Source organism: Herpailurus yagouaroundi, unplaced genomic scaffold (genome assembly GCF_014898765.1).
Source record: "Herpailurus yagouaroundi ecotype Mexico unplaced genomic scaffold, PumYag 185, whole genome shotgun sequence".
NCBI lineage: Eukaryota > Metazoa > Chordata > Mammalia > Carnivora > Felidae > Herpailurus > Herpailurus yagouaroundi.
The window spans coordinates 17,650,687-17,663,164 of record NW_024412416.1 but is presented as its reverse complement, the minus strand read 5'-3'; the positions used below and the strand labels follow the sequence as shown (position 1 = coordinate 17,663,164).

At 48.0% G+C, this 12,478-nt stretch overlaps 1 long non-coding RNA gene across 1 annotated transcript; it reads left to right on the top strand.

Annotated features, from left to right (window-relative positions):
- Positions 1 to 1,071: 1,071 nt before the first annotated feature.
- LOC121042595 (uncharacterized) lies at positions 1,072 to 2,041 on the top strand. The gene is made up of 3 exons (XR_005796315.1): positions 1,072 to 1,185; positions 1,693 to 1,822; positions 1,916 to 2,041. It is a non-coding gene; the product is annotated as an uncharacterized LOC121042595 (long non-coding RNA).
- Positions 2,042 to 12,478: the final 10,437 nt, after the last annotated feature.

The window sequence follows — 12,478 nt, the reverse complement described above, 5'->3', positions numbered from 1 at the left end:
GGGGGGTGGTGATGGGTATTGAGGAGGGCACCTGTTGGGATCAGCACTGGGTGTTGTACAGAAACCTATTTGACAATAAATTTCATATTAAAAAAATAATAAAAAATAAAAATAAAAAAAGAATTGCAAGAAAAATAAAATAAAATAAACATTTTTTTTTAATTTTTTTTTCAACGTTTATTTATTTTTGGGACAGAGAGAGACAGAGCATGAACGGGGGAGGGGCAGAGAGAGAGGGAGACACAGAATCGGAAACAGGCTCCAGGCTCTGAGCCATCAGCCCAGAGCCCGACACGGGGCTCGAACTCCCGAACTCCCGGACCGCGAGATCGTGACCTGGCTGAAGTCGGACGCTTAACCAACTGCGCCACCCAGGCGCCCCAAAATAAACATTTTTTTAATAAAAAAAATCAATGGGTTGTAACCCTCCTCCCCCCACAAAGGGCCACAGTGCATCAACGTATTTGCAATACATCTGTGGTATTAAGACTTCATGGAGGTGAAGGCAGTTAGGAAAAAATGCTCTTCCAGGCACCTGGGTGGCTTAGTTAAGCATTCTACTTTGGCTCAGGTCATGATCTCATGGTTTGTGAGATCACGGTTCGAACCCCATGTTGGGCTCTGTGCTGACAGCTCAGAGCCTGGAGCCTGTTTCAGATTCTGTGTCTCCCTTTCTCTTTGCCCTTCCCCCGCTTGTACTGTGTGTGTGCGTGTGTGTGTGAGAGTGTGTGTCACGCTCTCTCTCTCTCTCTCTCTCAAAAATAAACATTAAAAAAAATAATAAAGGAAAAAATGCTTTAAAATCTCATGGGTAACAATGATTCTTTTTTTTTTTTTTTTTTTTTTTAGTATTGAGAAACGCTGCTATGTATCCTAATTTTTCATGTTCCCCGTATGAATTACAACTACCAAGATGTGCATTTCTATCCCCCAAGGCTTTTTCCCCTTTTGCCAAGGCTTGTCAACCACTGGCTGACCGCAGTTGGTGTATCAATGTCCCCACTCCCTCATTCCTGGGCGCACTGGGCGATTCTGAGCTATGTGTTTTTCAGTTTGCCCACAGGAATGAGCTCCAGTTGCCCTCTGTGGCTAAGGCTTAAGAACATAGCGCTCAGAACTCTCAGCACCTGGGGGGCTCAGCCGGTTAAGCGTCAGACCTCAGCCCAGGTCATGATCTCGCAGTTGGTGAGTTCAAGCCCCGAGTCAGGCTCTGTGCTGACAGCTCGGAGCCTGGAGCCTGCTTTGGACTCTGTGTCTCCCTCTCCTTGCTCAGTGGCACTGAGACTCTGGAGATGGACTGCCTGGCTCCTCCACTTTCTAGCTGTGTGGCCATGGACAAGTTACTTAGCCTCTCTGTGCCTCTGTGTCCTCATCTATAAAGTAGGGATGATACTGGTGCTTCCTCACAGTGCTGTGTGCTCTAAAGGATGTAGTCTGTGAAAGCTCTCTGGGCTGTGCCTAGACAAGGGTTAGCCACTGTCTCTGTTATTGTGTTGTTGCTGAGCACGTGGTTCTGTGAGTGCTAGACTGTGAGCACAGGCCCCCTCTCGTTAAGAGAGCAGGAAAGGAAAGTAGCAGTAAAAGTTTTACTAGGACTTTTTGAACCAGGAGTCACCTTTTGTCTAAGAAGACCCAGACGTTAGGCCATCCGGGCTAACATGTTCTTACTCTCTTAATTGTCACATTATTGAGTGTCTACCCAGAGCGATCCCACACCTCCAGTTTTGGGATTCAAAGATCCCCATCACCCATAAAATCCATGGCCGGCACCTGCTTTACGACCCACTGGGCTACTGCATCCAAACACAGAATTGTTAAACAGGTAGGTACTGGCCTGGTATAATGAACCCTATTGGGCAATAGATGCCTTCAGCATGAGAAAAATGTCCCATGTTTCTTTTCTCTCTGTTTGCAGCAACAGGACAAGCAGAGCTGATAGCCTTTATAGAAAGGTGAAGAGTGAGAGAACCCAACTGCTTTAACCATCCCCCACCAGTTGGCAAGGGGAGGCTAGGCTCCTTCCCTCCGTGTTTGGGTTTCCAAAGAGATGTCTCCCTCCACTGAAGTTGATTTTGAGGTGATTTATTTGTGAGTCAGAGATCCCATAAGTTGATAAAATGTTTAATATCTCTATAAACACCTACATGGTAATTTGTCTTTGTACCCAAGCAGTTCCATTTAGATTTATACTCTGCTTATTAAAGAATGGAATCAGGACCCACAGAACCCTCTCTTCCCCTGTTCACGTTGGAACCCACCTCCTCATCGAAGGCTCCAATTTCCCCTGCATATACTCTGTTTCTGTTTCTTCCTTCCCATTACCTGAAAATATGTGATTATTTCTTTCCCCACCCCATCTGGCCATCACCTCACCAACAGCCTGTGGATCTTCTCTGAGACAATTGTTTCCAACAGAACAGGGATCCGGTGGCATTTTTTTTTTTCTATAAAGGGCCAAACTGCAAATATTTTAGCCTTCGTGGGCTGTACGATCTCTGTTGTAACTACTCAACCCTGCAAGTATATCATGAAAGCAGCCACAGACAGTATGTAAACAAATGAACGTAGCTTTTTCCCAATAAAACTTTATTTACAAAAGCAGGCAGTGGGCCAGATTTGGCCCACGGGCTGTAGTTTGTAGATCCCTGCTCCAGAGCGACAAAATTAGTCATCCATCATATCTAGTCAATAAAGTATTAAAACCTGCCTTGCTTTTTGCAATAATTTTTAAATGTAATGCCATGTGCACAAGAATTTCTATATTTACATCTAAAGCTGCTTTGAGACACAGCCAGGGTTGTACTGCAACATTCTCTATATTCACCATACTTTGTCAATTGAAAGCAATAATTAGGGCCCTCATATTCATGCATCCATTTCATAAAAACCACATACTGGCCACCAAGGTTACACCCGTTGGTACATTCATCAATGCTTCTTATTTCACTTTTCTTCTCATTACATACAGTATAATTTTGTTGACCACATTAGGCACAGCAACAGGGTTTTTTTTCTCTACTACGGACACACAATCAAAAGCAAAGGAGAATACTGACCGTATTAACTTTGGCTCAGGACATCTGTATGGAAACTTCAGAACAAGAAATGCAATTTCTCTTGGTTATTTCCTCCACTCTCCTGAGTTCAACTGTGCACAAAATTACTTGTCATTGTGGTGGCACAAATAAGACTTCATTAACATCACCATTCCGACGTTGGTAAACAAGTTTATTTACACTTGAGCACTGCTGAAGAATGAAGTCATAGAGAAAAGTTCATGGTAGGTGGTCCTGCCTTTTTCATTAAGGCGAGCTTTGACAAAATCACCAGCACCTCACTTGGACAAGCTGCTATTCAGTACCCTGGGGTTAATGCAAGTGCGGGTGTGTGCCTGTTGAAAAGCATCCGGCGACAACACTTGTAATCGAGGTGGGGCACATTTTTTAATGATACGTGTTGTTGCTGTTTCTTGTCGTGCTTTTTCCTAACCCCTGGCTCCCCTGCTCTCCCAGTGCCTATGACAAGGATAGTGGAATCCATCGGTTAAATTGGATTTCTGACTTATAATTAGAAATCAAGTAGGGGTGCCTGGGTGGCTCAGTCGGTTGAGCGTCTGACTTTGGCTCAGGTCATGATCTCACCGCTCGTGGGTTGGAGCCCCCCCATCAGGCTCTGTGCTGATAGCTCGGAGCCTGCTTCGGATTCTGTGTCTCCCTCTCTCTCTGCCCCTCCCCCGCTCATGCTCTCTCTCTCTCTCTCTCTCTCTCTCTTTCTCTCAAAAATAAACATTAAAAAATTTTTTAAAAAAAGAAAAGAATTCAAGTAGTTCTCCAAGATGGCAAATCCTGAGAAGGTGGGGCTCCAGGTACTCCTCGGAGATTGTGGGAATGAACATGTTTAATTGTCACGCTGAAAAAAACAACATGGGGCTCTGGCCAAGTCTCCTTCTTTGAGAGCAGAATGCATGTGATGGGGAAGCGCCATCTAAATGTTCAGGCACCATCTAAATGCAGGACTAGGTGGTGTCAGCCTTCACACAGCAAAAGCAGAAGGAAATCGCAGCTCTTGATGTTGTATATGCTCGGAAAATACACGATGATGGATATGAATGTGAATACGATTCGCTGTGATGGCCTTGCCCTTGCAGAGGAAACCACTGCAGGGCAAAAGGAGCCCCCCATCTCCCTGCCCCAGAACCTCCTGGTTCAGGGCTGGGCCTTTCCACCAGGAAGGCCAGGTCTGGTCCTGCTCACACACTCCTTGGCCAGTGATTAGCATCCCACCACTCTGCTGGACCAAGAGGAACACCTGCCTGTGACAGCTCGGAGCCAGATACCAGAGCGGTCCTTCCCAAGAGTCAGCAGAGTGAGGACAAGCTCCAGGCAGGGGTAGGGGACTGGGGCAAGAATGAGACCTACCGTCACGGAACATCAACCACGCTTGGGGCATGGAGATGAGTGCCGTATGGTCACATGTCACGGAGATTACATGAGACTCAGTGGTATTCTCTGAACCCCAAACAGGATGGTTTCCTCTGTCCCTCCTTTTCCTGGGAGGCTGGTTTGGAACAGAAGACCTAGCGACTTGTATTATATACTCGCGCTGAAGCCTGCAATAAGAATAGTCCATAGGAAACATTTAAGGACGGACCCTGAACCATCCCCCAGACTCACAGTAAGATTTCTTTCTGATAACAGAATGCACTAGTGTTACAGGTCCAGCTACAGGGCTCCATCCACTTCAGAGATGGGACCTAATTCTCGGAGGCTGGGTGTGTGGCCAACGGTTTGCTGGCCCGGAGACTGGTCACACTCTGCCCTTTCCCAGCCAGCACCAGCAGACAGCCAGTGAGTCCACGGGAAGACACTGATCATCCCCAGGACTAGATGTAACAGTAAATGGGAGTGTGTGGCTGGTAAAGAGACAAGGTTTCAAGCCCCAAAGAGTTTTCTGTCCAAAAGGGAAGACAGCATGAGCCAGTAAGTAATCCCTTCGTGCGATAACAATAATTTAGCAGATATTTCCATGTGCTCAACTCTGCTCTATGTGCTTCGCATACTTTAACTCACTTCATTCTCAAAACAGTGTGAGGGGGCTGGTACTGTTACTATCCCTATGTTAAAGATGAGGAAAGAGTTCAAAGAAATTAATCAGACAAGTCACACGACTCGTAAAGTGGCAGGGCTGGTGCTCTGAGGCCCATATCTCCAGAGGGGGAAGGAGAGTGAAAACTGACCCACATCAAAACAGCTAGAACTCTGCGGCAAGAGAACTTGGCAACTAGATTCTTGGAAATGATGGTTTTCCAAAAATAACTACATTTACAGAGGGTTTATATTTGATATGTCCAGTCCTCATAAGATAGAAATATGCCCCATTTTGCAAATGAGGAAGCTGAGTATCAGGGGAACGATACAACTTGGGAGAACTCACATATCTACTAGCTTGGCAAAGTTGAGATTCAATCTTAGGTCTGTCTGAAAGCTCTCCACCAACACTGCTGTTGGCTGACTTGGAAAATAAAGGGACACCTTGAACCCTCCAGGGTTCTATGATGTCTGGTTCCCGGTTCCACTCTAGAGTTACGAGCATTTATTCCACTTATGGGCCAGGCAAGATTTCTCAAGAGTGGAGGTCTAAACATGGTGGCAGTCTAAGACAGGAGATGGTTAAAAGTTGTCTCCATAGCATTAGGTGCTAAATGGGGGGTTGTAACACCACTGGAATGCTCAGTCCAAGCTGCTAGCACCAAGGTCCTTTCTACAGTCTCAGAAGCTGAGATTTTTAAGACCTGAGTGTAATCAATACCCCGGTTCATACCAAGTGTCCTAGTTACAATACCATTGACAAGGCCACCTTTGAACTACATGGAACGTTGAAGCCTTGGTGAAAGAGATTAGTTTATTTTTCAATCCAAATGTGCCAAGTGAGCTCTAAAAAGTTGCGGAGATCAAGTTGAGATATCTTCTGGGAAGATCATAAGCTGAAAGGCTGCTGTCATAGATACTGAAGTCAGTCATCACCCACTTGCTAACTGAGTCACCTGTCAGGTTAGTGTGGATTTTTTCATGCCCAGGTGCCCAACCCTTCTAGGTAGAGGGCCAGTTACCCAAAGTAACCTTGGCTGGAGGCACAAAAGGGCATCCCTTGAGTAAGCGGCATTTTGGAGGCTCTGAGGGTCAAAGCTGGCAAAACTAAAATTGTTGGAAACCCCAAGGGTCACAGTCGGATACACACTGAAACAAAGCAGGGGCACAAAGCAAAGGTAGGGAACATCTAGAGGGACCAAGGTAATTGTCACACTGTCTTGTAAGATTAGATTCACCTGTGTTTAGCAGGCCATTCCCAACTCACACAAAGGAATCAGGAGAGTTACAGAATTCACAGAGAGTGCAAGAAGTGTGGTTTGTGTCTTTCACAGATAGACGTTCCAAGATGGGCTGTTCTGGGGTAGTATGGCCAATCTGTTCCCCGATGGTCTTAAGGACTCTCTCAGGGTCAGTGCTGGCTGTAGTGACAAGCAAGCCCCAGATGTGAATATCTTAACACAGTAAAAGCCGTTTCCCTGATGATTTAACAATCCAATGTGAGTGTTTCTGACCAGCAGGCATCTTTCCTCCCTGTGGGTCTAACCTATTGTTGGCTCTTGTAACCATTTGTTACAAAAACCTATTTCGGGAATGTATCAGAGAAGCGTGCACATGGATCCCTTCCATCTTGGGATTCTGCCATTCCCTAAAGCCTAGGAATCTTCCTGCATGTGGCTAGATGATGGAGAAAGAGTACAGAGGAGGGAACATGGACTCTAGTGGGCCACATCTAGAATTCCATTCCATTCAAATTCCATTGGCTGCAAGGGAGGTTTGGGAATCTAGTCTAGCTGTGTGCTGCAGAAGAGCAAATCACTCTGGTGAGCAGTCTTTGCTACAAGGACCCAGGATCCTGGTGGCTCCTTGCAGCTCAGTGGTACCTCACCCTCAGGGTCTGGCCCTTGATCAAAAGTGGCAGCCAGCAATGCCGCATTCTAGCTAGCAACCTAGCTAGAAGGGCCAGTGAGCTAAATCCTTAGTAAAAGTCATCGCTCTTGGGTCAGTTTGGATTTTTTTTTTTTTCATCTATAAGAGAAAGAAAGGAACAAAGCAAAATAGAAATGAGGGCGTGTATCAGGTGTGCCTTAGTTTCCTGATCTGTAAAACCGAGACGATAAGAATACTTACTCCAGGGGCGCCTGGGTGGCGCAGTCGGTTAAGCGTCCGACTTCAGCCAGGTCACGATCTCGCGGTCCGTGAGTTCGAGCCCCGCGTCGGGCTCTGGGTTGATGGCTCAGAGCCTGGAGCCTGTTTCTGATTCTGTGTCTCCCTCTCTCTCTGCCCCTCCCCCGTTCATGCTCTGTCTCTCTCTGTCCCAAAAAAATAAATAAACGTTAAAAAAAAAATTTAAAAGAATACTTACTCCATAGGATTGTGAGAAATAAAGGAGCCGATACATGCAAAACGCTTGAAGGCTCATAGTGTTTGATAATAGAGAACTACGGGAAGGGGAGAGGGGAGAGGAGAGAGAAGAAAAACAGGAGAAAGGAAGGTTCCCTGAAGCACAAGGGTCCCCAAAACATAAATTTTCCGGGTGTTTCTGCTGATTTCCCATTGGTCAGAACTTAGTCACACGGGCACAGAGCTACCAGGGAGGCTGGAAATGTAGTTTTTACTCCAGAGACTCATACACCTGACTAAAACTCAGGGACTTTATTACTATGGAAGAAAAGGAGAATGGACACTTGGGGGACAACAGTTTCTGTCACGATCACTAAGAGCCTAGACAAAGGTTCAATGTTCACAGCCACTGAGTTCCCAGGGAGTGAACAGAACCCTCTGGTTTAAATGACAGAATGGGGGCCTGAGACAAAGTCCATAGGCATGACTCTGGAGTGACAGGCAGTTGGGTGCCCAACCAGGGGCAGCCCTGAAAAAGGTTGATGCTGGTACTACTCTGCAGCTGGGAGAGTAGTACATCGAAATGTGCACCATCGGTCAGGGAGTATGCGTGAGCCAAGGCACCTCCGGGACTGATGAGAGACCCTGGCTTCAGCCACGCCTCAATCACTCCCTCTCTTTCCTTGATTCTTCAGCCCCCAAGGACCCTCCAGGTTCCTAATTCCATCCTAGGCGCCATTCATGCCTGGCCAAGGCCCCATCTAGGCTCCTCTCACCCTCTGCACCTGGTGTTACAGGTTGAACTATGTTGCCCCCGCCCACCCACATTCGCATGTTGAAGTTCTACCTACCCCCAGTAACTGTGAATGTGACTATTTGGAAACAGTGTCTTTGCAGATGTAATTAGTTAAGAGGCGGTCACCTTGGACCGTAGCAGGTGGGACCCTACTTCCATGTGACTTGTGTCCTTATAAGACTGGGGTACCAGGAGAGTGCCACGTGGACATAAAGACAGAGATCAGGCTGACGCGTCTACAAGGCAAGGAATGCCAAAGACGGCCAGGAAGCCAGCAGAAGCTGGGGGCGTGGCCTGGAACAGATTCCTTTCACAGCCCTCAGGAGGAACCAAACCAGCCAACACCTTGATCTTGGACTTCCAGCCTCCAGAACTGGGACACAATAACTGTCTGTTGTTGAAGCCCCCCAGTCTGTGTGACTTTGTTATGGAGGCCCAAGGAAACAAATGCACCTGTTCTGGCTCCAGCTTACAGTCAGTCTTCAAGTCCAGCTTTGCTCCAAGCCTCCAGACCCTGCTTCCTCAGCTGGTCTCAGCCCTCGGTGGCAACTGGACCTCTGCTTTCCCTATTCCACGCCCACCTCACTTGCCCGCCCCCCCCCCCCATCTGCTTCCCTGATGCCCCAGCTCTCTCCCCCTGAAACTCTGGTCACCTCTGCCAATACCCCTGGTGTGGATCACACGTTCACTTTGAGAACCCTCCACCCACAAAACCGTTTACAGCCAGTGAGGGAGCATTTTAGGGGAAGCCAGAAAGCCTCGCCTCCCCTTCGGCTTTATTTGTACCATAAAACGAAATCCAGTCGAGTACCTTCCGGATAATCTGATTAACATTGACAGCCAAACTGAATAATTAGACTGTGTTTCTTTGGGCGGGGAGGGGTGGTATTTTTGCCAGAAACCAAGCACCCTTTCTCTCTAGAATGTTTCAGCACAGTTCTCTGCATCTGTGCTGTCTGGTTAACTCGGAACTTCTGATGTATCTGGACCATCGATGGAAGAAGCCTCAACCGTTATTTACAAAATATTTCCCAGAAACTGAAATTAGAGAAGCTCGTGAGACAAAGACTTAGGAAAATAAGGGACGTGAAAAGATGTGCAACTAGTCTGACCATATCCAAAAAGGAAGCCCGTTGCTGGAAAGTTCCCAGGCCACCCAAGCAGAGAGGCAGACGCCAGCTTCCCAGCACAGCCCCAATTTCAAAAATTCACTTCCCTGAACACCTCGAGTCCCCATATGTATGTGTTTGGGTTTGGGGTTCAGCAAATACGGCCGCCATTGAACCAGAGCTCATGAAGAAAGCCCCCCCCCCCCGCTTGCATCAGGGCACGGTGGAAGGTGGGGTTTTAAGGGGTGCTGATGGAGATCTGAGGAAGGGTCACGGCGGCGTCATGGAACATCCAGGCTGCAGGGGGCAGTGGTGCCCCCTGGGGGAAATGCAGTCAAAGGTCTCCTCCCCCAAACTGGTTGGTAAATGCTATCTGGTTAAAATGAATCAGGAAGGCAGTCTTGAGATGGAGAAGTCCTAAATGGATAACGTAAGAGCGGGCATGCAGAGGACAGTCGTGGGTCCTTTACTGCCCCACTCCCTGCACCGTAGGAGTGAGAATCCTGGGGGCTGAGTGCTGTCAACACTGGCCTTCAGGGAGAACCGAGATCAAAGGTGGTACAAAAGGACTGCCCGGGAGCTGTCAGCTGGTGCTGGAACTGTAGGTGTGGCCCAGGCTTTCCTCCTGGTCTCCTTCAGGGAGAGACAAGAGGCATTCTCCCTGAGCTGGGGCCTGCACCGCCCTGATGTGTCCCAGTGTGGGCTCCCCTTGTCCCCCCCAGCCCTGCAGGTCCAGGGTTCAGGGCAACACGGAGTCCCTGGTGTCTGGGAGCCACGGTTGGTGCTCAGGCATTGCTCCCATGAGAGGACAAGAGAGAATATGACCCCCACCCCCCCAACCTGGCACTGGCCACAGTGGGAGGCCAGGACCCCAGCCTCATTTCGGAGGAAGGGGAATTTAAGGAGCAAAGGGCAGCGCGGGGGGGGGGGGGGGGGGGGGGGGGGGGAGATTCCGTCTGCGTTGCATCAAAATTTTGTTTTGTTTTGGCTTTTTTTTGTTTTTAATTTTCAGATGAATAATTCAGTGGCTATGCCAAGGTTGAAATATTTTTCTGTTTTCAGTAAGATGTGAGAAAAGGAAATGAATTTTAATGAAATGTTTTGGTTTACTTTATCAGAGGCTTCCAGTATAGTGGGATTCCCACGCCCTAAACAGATGTCAGCTGTTTTATCCTCTCGCCTGCAAAAGGCAAAAGAGCCGTGCGGCTGTCTTCATTACCTGCTTACCTTGCCCTGCCCACCGTCTCGCATCTGCCATGTCCTGGATGGAAAGAGCCACCTGTGTGCACCAGGCCGCTAGAAATTTGAAGCCACGCCCATTTCAGAAAACGAAAATTACAAGGGATGCTTGTGATGTCTTCACTGACACGGGCCAACAGGTCTCCCCAGGTGAGGGAGGGACCTTCGCATCCGTGCCCCGCCGGGTGGTGTGGGCTCTGGCAGGTGGCCCAAATTCTCCAAGCCGACCACTCCCAGGAAGGACTCGAGCACCACACAATTCTGAAAAGAGGATTTAAGGGGGAGGCAGAGAGATGTGGCAATATCTCTAACGACAAGGCATTGCCGTCAGGTGGAGGTGATGTCACAGACATCCGAGAATATGCCAGAACATGAGCTCATTTATAGCTGCAGGCTCAGGACATGTTTTTAGCAGAAGCGTCTGAACTAAGTCAGCAAGGAATAGACCACATGGACTCTCATAAACGGGATTACTGATGGGATTCTTCCTAATTCAAGAAAATGCCGGCCTCAAATGAGGTGACGTCTATAGATCAATCAAAAGCATGACTGGTTAGCCCTGGAGCACTGCACTAGTTTGGGGGATGGAGAGGTAAGGGGAATCGGCTCCTGCCTGCAAGGGCTTATGAGAATATGCTTGTCGGGGCAGTGACTGCACAGCAAACCAAAGAAAACCCAAACAAAGTCTGCAATCAGGTGCTCCTTACCTGGATTTCCAGCTGCCACCATCCCTGTGGCGTCACCCTGTCTGAGATCCAAGCAGGTATTTAAAAAAAGAAGAGCAGGTGTTGGAAGAACAGAGCTGTCAAAGATTCCTGCTGTCACAGGGGCCCCCTAATAATTCTGGTTTGATATCTTCTCCATGTAAGTGTTTCCAATCATCTTCCAATCTTATCACATCATTGCCCTTGTAAGAAAAGGGTGGGGGACAGCTTTGTCCTGGTCTTACCGGTGATTTTGAGGAGAACTTGGCCTTCCTAGCTTCCTAGGAGCATCTTCACTCTGTTCCCCTGATTCATGCGGAGGGTGGGTGCAGCGGGCAGAAATCCCGTGAGGTAGAAACTCCTAGGGGAAGCCAGTGAGGAGGCTCCCCTTTCCCCTTTCCTTTCCCCAGTCCGACTCCCCAACAGCGGAAGGGCCCAAAGTGGCCAGTGATGGAGGGGGTGCGGGGGAATGCATCAGGAACAATGTCTATGTCCACAGGCTTTGCAGACATCCTCGAATATAGTATGGAGAAGGCGGGTGGGTACCTCATATAGACCTGGCTCAAGGAATGGATTTGCTGAGGAAAAAAAGGATCAGCAGAGCAAACACAGAGCCCCAGTGTGTAGACAGCTGCAGCCAAGGGGTGAATGGATCAATAAGAAACAGTAGAAATTTAATATAAGCCTGAAAAAGATACCCACTCCTTTATCCTGCCATTAGACAAGCTGATTCTAACATTTATGTGGGAAAAACAAACTAGACTGTGCAGGAAAACTATAAAAAGGAAGCCCAATGAGAAGGGAACCCTCCAGATCAAACATACTGCTGAGCCTCAATAGTGAAAATAGTGTGAGAATGGCCACAATAGCCAGACATACCAAGGGAAGCATAGAAACTCCAGAAACAGACCCAGAGACACACAGGAATTTGATTTCTGGTAACAGTGGTGTCTCATTTCAGTGGAGGTAATGTTAACATTTTTAATAAATATACTAGGACAAATGGATAAACATCCAAAAAAGATATAGCTGAATCCAGGGGCGCCTGGGTGGCTCACTCTGTTAAGCACCCGACTTTGGCTCAGGTCATGATCTCATGGTTCATGGATTCGAGCCCTGCGTTGGGCTCTGTGCTGACAGCTCAGAGCCTGGAACCTGCTTCAGATTCTGTGTCTCCCATTCACTCTGCCCCTCCCCTGC